This window comes from Phoenix dactylifera, chromosome 1, assembly GCF_051530095.1.
Source record: "Phoenix dactylifera cultivar Ajwa chromosome 1, Ajwa_hap1_PhDact_Kaust_v1.1, whole genome shotgun sequence".
NCBI classification, from domain to species: domain Eukaryota; kingdom Viridiplantae; phylum Streptophyta; class Magnoliopsida; order Arecales; family Arecaceae; genus Phoenix; species Phoenix dactylifera.
The window spans coordinates 7,330,939-7,341,024 of NC_143190.1; the positions used below are offsets into that span (position 1 = coordinate 7,330,939).

General features: G+C 41.1%; 1 long non-coding RNA gene across 1 annotated transcript; it reads left to right on the plus strand.

Moving 5' to 3' along the window:
• Window positions 1–1,829: 1,829 nt before the first annotated feature.
• On the plus strand, window positions 1,830–9,872 carry LOC120104042 (uncharacterized). Its single transcript, XR_015976946.1, has 2 exons — window positions 1,830–2,287; window positions 9,596–9,872. It is a non-coding gene; the product is annotated as an uncharacterized LOC120104042 (long non-coding RNA).
• The last annotated feature ends 214 nt before the right edge of the window (window positions 9,873–10,086 follow it).

The following is a 10,086-nucleotide window of genomic DNA, read 5'->3' on the forward strand; positions in this document are numbered from 1 at the left end:
TGTTTGGTACCCATCCTGGGTGGACTGAGCCGTGTTAATTAGCATGTGATCAGTACTATCTCTTCCAATGTAGCTTCATTACTTTTAATTAGCTCACGAATAATTGCTAAACCTGGCCCAACTAATTGCACATTGCAATGTACCAAACTGGGAATTAGTGGAGCCCAGATTCTTCAAGGTTGTCTCCCTCACAGTAACTTCACCAGCTTTCCGCAGTTAACGCTGCTGATTCACAGGTCTGCACCCAAAATGTAATCAGAAACGCCAAAATTTAGTGAAGATGGAAGAGGATACAGATCTTGTGGAAGAGCTAAAAGCCCATAACATAATGGATTTTGTAGTTCTTGTGAGCAAAAATTGACCCCCATAAGAATTGTCGTCTTAGTACCATTACATTGTAGTGTCAGTAGGTAGTATGATATGAAATAGCTTAATATATCGAATATTGATACGGTACAAGACTGCATACGGATTCGGTATCAGTATGGTATATTCGATATGGCACGATACTAGCTAATATGGCGAATCTTAAGCCCTCATGTTAGATAGCCTCCATACAGAATTGACATCTCAGAAAGCCTAATAGTTGGCAAAAGAAAGCAAATAGGTAAAAATTTTCGTCATCGTCATTTTTTTTCCCCAATATTTACCACACTTATATTAGCTTCTTGGTTAAGGTCGGGGGCATTTTTTTAATATTACTAAAACTCTATAAAAATTTTTGAAATACAGAAAATGGATATGCATCTTTTAATATTACGGACTTATTTAATATATATCAACATATTGAATCAACCATGTGGACCATATATTATCTTGAGAATGCCTATTAACCTTCTTTGTTTTCTACAACTTTGTTGGATATTTTTTAGAGATTTAATTCAAGATTTTTTTCATGTGAAGCATGAGACAATCCAAAAACTTATTAAAGTATAATGAAATTTTTCTCTCTTTCTTTAAGAGTTGAGTTCCACCGAGCTGGTTAAGGACTCATCCTAAGATTACTTCTTGACGCATGCGTTGCGCTTCCCTGCGCCAATAAATTGCGCTGTGATAGCACTAAAAATCGTGCTCCTTCTGCCACTCGCTAGAGAGAATACGCCAAACGACCTCGTTTGCGATGGATTACACTGCCTCCGCTTGAGGAGGTTGTAGGCAAACCTTCCATGCCAACTCCCTACAAGTGGTTGGTTTTTGAGTTTTTTTCTTCTTCTAATTTTCCAACTTAAACCCTAAAAATGAACGGGGATGAAAATGGGCCAGACCATGCTGACCTGTACCCAAGCAATGTAGAATTAGGCTCTTGGGCTGGCCCAATTCCATCACTAAAATTGGTTCGCAATGGACTCCGCCCATTGGTCCCCAACATGACCCAACTCTAATAGGGTAGGTTTTATTTGATTTGCAGCGGATCCGATGTGGGTATAGGTAACGGTAAAATCTGTCCGAACCCAATCCAGATATACAACTCTTCACAAATTCTTTCTTCTAATCAACGGGCTTTCCGAACCGTAACAAAATATAAATATATAAATAAATTTGTCTCATCCTATTAGCTTAAGCTTTTGGAACAAATAATAATTTCAATATAAAAAAATATAAATATATAAATAAATCTACTTCTTCCTATTAGCTTAAGCTTTTAGGACAAGTTGTAATTTCAACACGAACATCTGTTGTGATTTCCGTGTACTCTCCCCGACTCATAGGCTCAACACCTATGTGTGAGTACGTCACCCCAATGCCATCTCGATACCGGCAGATCAGATAGCAACTCTACCGGATGAGCCAGACGGGAGCATTCGGTTTTTACATTAAATCGACGTCCGTGCGTTTCGAATCTGGGCCACTACGGTGAAATTAAAGTTACGTTTCCACCGTGCTACCACCTCAGTGGCTTTTGTGGGTGATTTTTGCCGCAGGCTGCCTGTTGGGATCGGCCACTGCTCGCGGTCCCCTGACCCAGACCCCACCCGTAGATCATCTCTCTCCTTCTCTTACTTACTTAGAGAAAGATTCTTTGTTCTCTCTCTCTCTCTTCTCTCTTTCCCACTGGTATCGCATCAAAGCCTTACCTTCCTCCTCCTCGCCTTCTGTCCATCAAGAGCTCCAGAATTTGCAGAAAAGAAGGCAAAGATGGAGAGCCGCCTTCACCTCGGCTTTCACTTCAAGCCTACTGATCAAGAGATACTGGTCTGCCTCTTTTGTCGTGCTAATAGTCTGCCTTCTCCCGGGGAATTCCTCATAGAAGAAGACCTCAGGTGTTTTCGGATTGATCGACCTCCAGGTAATCCACTCAAATCTCGCGTTCACCCATATTCATTTGATTCACAATCCCTTTATCCTTGTTTGATGTGGCTTTCATAGATATTAGGAAGGATGGTTGTTTGGGGAGATTATATTGGTACATAGATTGCTACTACAAACAGGTGTCAGGCCGATTTACTCGAGATCGCAAACACCTCTCGCCGCCTCCTTAACATCTTCCAAACCAGCCCCCACTTTTCTACTCCCCATCCACCACCGTCATCACCTCACCACCACCGCCACCACACAATCAGACCAACAAAACCTCGATACCTCTCGGAAATACAAACCCAGATCCCAAACCAACCACACGAAACCCAGAACAAAACCTGAATCTAATCCGATCAGATCCGAGTTGAAGTCTTTCAAGAACGAACAAAGCACCCAAGAATCCGACCACCCGAAACAATCCAAACCACCAACCCCCTCCAATCCTTGGGATCGAAGCAAAACCCTAACGACCCCAACCGCTGCAACCCAGCCGACGGAGAACCGAGGAGGAAGCCGAGTTCGTAAACCTAATTCCGGCGCTGATCGATCCCCCGAGGCCGCGACCCGGCCCGTAAATTAATCCCCTGGAAGCTCGGCGAGCTCGCTCCCTTGGAGCTCCGAGCGATCGATGGGGTCCGGATACCGCCGCCCCCACCCCTTACCCATCTCTCTGTCTCTCTCTAATAAATTTCTTTCAATTTTTCATTCTGTAGAAAAAGAATTCCAACTTTCCACCAGCCTCGAATTCCGAATAATTTTTTAATCTGGGGAAGCGGGTGACCTTTAGACTATTGTGATGACAGATAATGTTTAGCTTTATCTAAAGACTTGTGGCCTGGTTCTGTGCAGCATTAGCAATTGTTTTATTTGTCGATGTTCTTTTTTTCTTTTTGACTGTAGATTTCTGGATTGGTTGATAACTAAGAATGCGTTTTTCACCTCTTTTTCCACCCATCATGCTCTTCGTAAGAAAATTAAAATATTTAAATAAATCTATCTCATCCTATCGACTTAAGTTTTTAGGACAAGTGGTGATTCCAATAATCTTCAAATAACACCTTGATGTGCTGACCAACTCTTCTGAGGGAAGCAAAGGTATTTTTAACTAGTTTCCAAATAAATCCTAATGTCAAGAGTGATGCAGGGAGAACCCAATTCATGGGTGATATCAACTGATCTAAATCTGCTCAATGGCACATACTCAGTCTATGTGTAGCCCATACAGACTTGATTGTCAAAATTTTTATCATCCCTTCTAGAGTTGCAGGTGGATGGGATCAACACATTTCTAGTGATGCATATCGACGGGCTCGGCCCAAGGTTGTCTCAAGATCCAACCTAGTTACTAGATAATTTGTCCATCCTTAGTCCAGCATGTATTCAGCCCAACATTTGGAGAGCGCAAATTCGGGGCATAATTTCTAAGGAACTTGAGGATGGTCCAAATTGGCCTTGGCACTTGGCTTTCGGTAACTAATAAAAATGTTTGAGGAATCCTCTCATAGAATCTTTGGTACCTTTAAGGGCTCGTTTGGTTCACATGAAGCATTTTTCCTCCTATGAATATAATTCCTGGGAAGCAGATTCCTAGGAAGAGGATGCTTGGAAAAATACTTTTGGCATATTTGGTTGACCATGGAAAAGTGACAGATTTACAGAGTGCTTATGTTTGGTTGACCATCCACTTTCTTAGAAAAGTTATGTGTAATTCCTATTATACCCTTAATAAAAATTAGGTCTTTAATGCCTCTTTAATGCTGAAGAGTCTTTTTGGAAAAAATAGAAATGGAGTGATTCCTGGCTCATGGAAAAATAACTTTTCCATGTTTCTCATGGAAAAGGCTTTCTCATGAAATGTGGAAATCATATTCTCATGGGAATAACTTTTTCATCTCTCTCCTTGAAAACTCCAACCAAACAAGAGGCATCTCATTACTTTTTTGTTGACCACACTTTCTTCCCTTCTTTTTCCACGAACCAAATGAGCCCTAAGTTGCACACATTTCTGACCGTCGGCTGAGTGCATGGTGCGCTTTCATTGCCTAAAGTTGATGTCATACTTTTCCTCCATTTAAAGTCACTTTCTAATGCCATGTTCCATGAGGTCTGCGGTCTGGAATTTGCACCAAGCAGCAAGTATCTGCCCCATATGTGATAAAAATTTTCTACGAGGATTGTTAATTTAAATGCTATTTCTCAACTTGGCACCGAAAGGGAAGCAATCACGGTTTAGAACATTCTGAGTGGGGCAATTTACTCCTCATCTTATCTCACGATAGAGGTGGGCAACGGGCCGTGCCGGGCCGGCCCGGCCCAGGCCCCCCGGGCCCAAAGACTAAACGGGCCGTGCCTGGCACGGCCCGTCCAGCACGGAAGGCCAGCCCGGCCCGGCCCCAGGCCCCTCTATTGGTGGGCCGGGCCGGGCACGGCACGCCACGGGCCGTGCCAGGCACGGCCCGTAACGGGCGCAAACGGGCCGTGCCAGGCACGGCCCGCAACGTCTCCAAACGGGCCGTGCCTGGCACGGCCCGTAACGGCTCCAGACGGGCCGTGCCAGGCACGGCCCGTCTGGAGAGGGGGGAGGAAAATAGCCGTTTCCAACGGCTATTTTCGTGAAAATGACCCTTTTACCCCTCCCAACAGTCCAATAACGGCTGAATTGAGGGGTATTTTGGGAAAAAAAATTTTTTGGGCTTCTATAAATAGCCCATTCCTCCCTCATTCTCACCACACCAAACCTCTCATTCTCTCCTTCTCTACTGCTATTATTTCTCTCTTCTAAAGTGCTCTTCTAGCAATTTAATTTTTAGTTTGTTCAAGTGCTACACAAGAGGAGGTTCCTGTTGAGAAGAGAAGGTCGCTTCTGTTGAGAGCACAAGAGGAAGCTCGGAATCTCGGCTCTGCCTCTGCCCTCCGACCCTCTACTCAATTCCTCCTTGCGGTTAGTTTTTATTTTTTGAATTAATCATAGATATGTCATCTTTTGAGGAAAGTCAGTTTGGCATTCCTGTTTCTGAGGGAGAAGAAACTAATCCCCAACCCCCTGTTCCTAGTTCCTCTAGAACTGGTGAACCGAGTGAAGGTCAAACCTCTTCTCGTAAGAGGACTAGTACTGTATGGAATGAATTTGATAGAGTTATGGTTGAGGGAGTCTGGAAAGCTAAATGTAAAAAATGTGCCAAACTTTATAGTTGTAGTAGTAGTGGGGGAACAGGGCATTTAAAAAGACATCAAGAGAGTCATAGGATGCATGATTCTCATGCTCAAACTCAAAGTACCCTTAATATACAAGGGGGATTACTTGTAGGTAATTTTGCATATAATCATGAAAATCAAAGAAAAGCACTTGTAAAATGGATAGTTAAGGATGAATTACCTTTTAGTTTATGTGAATCTTTTAATTTTGAAGAATATGTTCAATTAAACCTACAACCTGCTTACAAAAGAACTAGTAGGCGTACATTTAGAAGAGTAGCTATGACCAATTTTTTAGCAATGAAACAAAATTTAATTGAAACACTTTCTACTTTAAATGTAAAAATTTCATTAACTTCTGATATTTGGTCAGCATCTGTAGGTAGTAATTGTTTTATTGCCATTACTGCTCATTATATTGATAATGATTGGCAATTAAATAAACGTATTCTTGCTTTTCGTGCTTTTGATTTTTCACATTCTGGGCAACAAATTTCAAATATAATTTATCAAACTGCATGTTCATATAATATTAATGATAAAATTATGTCTATTACTTTTGATAATGCATCTAATAATAATTCTGCTGTTGTATTATTAAAAGACTCATTGCATCCCATATTAGATGGAAATTTACTGCATATTAGATGTGCATGTCATATCTTAAATCTTTCTGTTTAAGCTGGCATGGGCATGATTCAAGATGTGATTTCAAAAATTAGAAATGCAGTTTCTTTTATTCATGCTTCTAGATCAAGACTTCAAGAATTTAAGGAATTATGCATAAATCATGGTAAACATTTTAAAAAATTTAAACTTGATGTAATTACTCGTTGGAACTCCACATATAGCATGATACATGATGCATACCCATATAAAAATTTATTAAGTGCATATATTAATGATCGTGGATTAGGATTTACATTGACTGAAACTGATTGGAATAAAGGAAAAATTTTGGAAGATTTTTTGCTTAGTTTTTATAATGCTACCAATGTTCTTTCTGGTATTTATTACCCTACTTCATGTTCATTTTTACAACAAGCATATATAATTAGTCAAAAATTTGCAGAACATAGATATGATGATGTTTTAATGCCTATTATTGACCTAATGGAATCTAAATGGAATGAGTATTGGGACAGGATATGTCCTATGCATAACTTAGCTGCTGTATTTGATCCTAGAGTTAAATTAAATGGCGTGCTAATTTTACTTGATGCATACTCTAAAAATATGAATCAAGATGCTGAATCTGCTAAAGATGAGGTAAAAAAACTTCTTTATGATATTTATGCTATATATGATGAAAAAATTCGTGGATCTAGAACACAAATACAAACCTCTATTTCTCCTTCTAGTAGTTCTCGTTCGTCATCTATTTTTTCATTCATTGCACAGAGAAGACACACACATGCTTCAAGTTCCTCTTCATCTTCTTCATCTTTAAGTAGTGAACTAGAATTTTATTTACGAAATGATCTTCATTCTGCATATGATGAAAATCAAATAGAGAATCTAGATGTATTATCTTGGTGGAAGAGTGTTAGAAATCAATATCCTGTTATGTCTGCAATTGCACGCGATATTTTAGCTGTGCCGATGTCCACGGTAGCATCGGAATCCGCTTTTAGTGCAGGTCGGCGTGTTCTTGACGAAAAGAAAAGTAGGATGACGGGCGAAACGGTGGAGATGCTTCTCTGCTTCAAGGATTGGCTGGATGCTGAGGCAAGACTTCAAGATAAAGGTGGACATAATACAACATCCTCTGATGATGATGATACAAACACTACTGAAGACTGAAGACTGAAGACTGAAGAGTGAATACTGATTCACTGAATCACTGATGATTAGTAAGATTTCTTAATTTTTTATAATTGTACATTTTTATTGTATTCTGGAGGTCCGACCAAGGTCCAAACCTCGGCCCTTTCTTAGTTTCTTATTGTATTCTAGAGGTCAGACCAAGGTCCAAACCTCCCTTCATGTACCATTTTGATTTAAATTAATAAACTGCTAGGGGTCTATGCCAAACCCCCCACCATTAAGGTGGCTTTATATTCATAAATCATAAATTCTTAGTGTTCAATATTTATTAATTTATTAAAAAAATTTATGAAGCATTAATTTTTATCGGGCCGAGCTGGGCCCAGGCCCGGACCGTGCCAGGCCCGCGTGCCAGCCCGGCCCAGGCCCTTATGGGCCGTGCCGTGCTGGCCCGCGGGCCGTGCCGTGCTGGCCCGCGGGCCGTGCCGTGCTTGGCCCGCGGGCCTAGACCGGGCCGTGCCGGCCCAGGCCCGAAGCGGGCCGTGCCAGGCGCGGCCCGCTGGCCAGGACCCTCTAGCCCAGCACGGCCCTCTCAAAGGGGCCGTGCCAGGCACGGCCCGGCACTGTAGCTGGCGGGCCGTGCCAAGCACGGCCCGCTTCGTGCCCACGGCCCGGCCCAGTGCCCATCTCTATCTCACGAAGTTCCTCGTAGATCATATACGTACTATTAACAGAGAGAGGATCAATGTTTTATTCTGCAGATGAGATAATGCAAGCATTATGAGGATTCTTGTTGCAGCATGGCAAATCCCATTGTAACAACTCAGGATTTTATCCAAAATGGCTAGCCGGAAAGTATTATTCGGGTTCCTTGATCCTGTATAAGTACTCAAGATCTGCCCAGCGAATAATCAATGTGGGATTAAACACAAGCCCGCACGAGTCCTCCCAATCTTCTCCCATTCTAGCCCTGACGTCCTAGTCAAGCTAAGGGTTTAAATCCATTCAAATCTATTCACAAACACCACGATCGGCCCGTGGTCAGCCCCAATAGATCTATGCTATAGTGTCTCCTAGTCCACATAGGTTATGGGCCGGGTCCGCTCTGATACCATTTGTAACAACTTAGGACCTCACCCAAAATGGCTAGCCGGAAGGTATTATTTGGATTACTTGATCCTGTATAAGTACCCAAGATCTACCCAGTGAATAACGGATGTGAGACTAAACATACACCCGTACGAGTTCTCACACCCATATTATCCCAAAGGTTATATAAAATTAGAGCATCACTATTAGCTGGTTCTTTTCCACTTCAGGGCACAAGGTAAAGAGGGCCAACCAAGCAGGTTGCGGAAATAGGCAAACTTGTGGAAGAGATGTATGTTTTGTTGGCTTATGACCAAAGGAGATTTGAATCAAAATGATCAAGATAAACTAAGCTCTATGGTTTTAAACATGAAATTAAATACGGCATAGGGCAAATCACAGTTAAACATGTCACAACTTTTTTTTTTGTTTTGTTTTCTTTAGCAATTTAGAATTTATGTTGGACACCGCCTCATCAGTTATGAATGCAATTGTTTTGGAATTAAATTTAAAAGGATTTGAATGCATTTTCCAGTATTGATCCTTCCAATTGCCATAATGTTGTGAAAAGTTGAATAATTAGGATTCTTTGTTCTCTGTATGTGATCTTCCTTAGGGGGTTGTCTGATAGATGACTAAACTAAGTGCATGAGGTGACCACGAAGAGCCTATCATTGTTAAAAAGAGTTTAGTATGTCAAAAGTCAATGACTACCATATACATACACAAGTGCTGCTTTGGGAGCAGAGGAAATAAAATGCGGTTCTTTTTTGATGTTTCGGTGGTGAGACAGTTTTGTTTCTTTCTTCTAACCATTTGCAGCAGACATGATTAATTCCGAATGAATGTCTAAAATCTCTCACCATCGCTGTGGTTGATCTGAATGAGCTATTCTTCGAATCAAAGAAATTTTGATGGTAGTTATATACAAAAAACAGTGCCCTCTGGAGTAAATGGGAGGAGCTGTCTGGAGTGGATGAGAGGATTCTTTTCTTCTCAGATTTGACAGTTGATATCTTCAGCATTTCTAAGATATGACAATGCTTTAGAAGTTACCAAGGGAGGCATTAGTGTTTATTGCTGTTTGTAAGATTTACCAGGTGACCTGTGATTAGTAACACATATCCATTAGGATAGCTGATGCTACAAATTATGGCATGGGGAACATTATGTTTGATCCGGTATGATTGTACATGGTTACTTACAGAGCCGCATAGCTCACATCACTCAATTTATTTTCTTACAGATAAATAAGATTGCTAGGAGCAGGGAGCTCGATGTACTTCATGGGTTAGGAAAAATTGTAATTTCAAAATGTTCAAATTTGTAGAGCTCGTATTGAAAACATTCTATGAATGAAATGACATTTTGTATAAATTGCTAATGTGGCTTCGTATTATTGTGGGCAAAGGCTTGCAATAGGATGGCCGTGTCACGAGCCGGATCGGGGCGTAACAAGTACAACCTATAGCTATTTCTATTGTTGTACTTAACCAAACAAGGAATTGAGTATTTATCCCAAAGGTACATCCAGACTAGCTTTTTGCCCCAAGATGCTCTGTATTGCTTATGATCTCTTAGAGATCAATATGAGAACGTTAATCCATTGATTCTGAATGGCCTAACACCTTTTCCAAAAATCTCCTCGACCTGCAAACATCTTGCAAAACTAAGCCCTTAAACAAGTGCATAGGAACTCTACCGAAAAAACAAGTGCATTCACGCACTACACCAAAA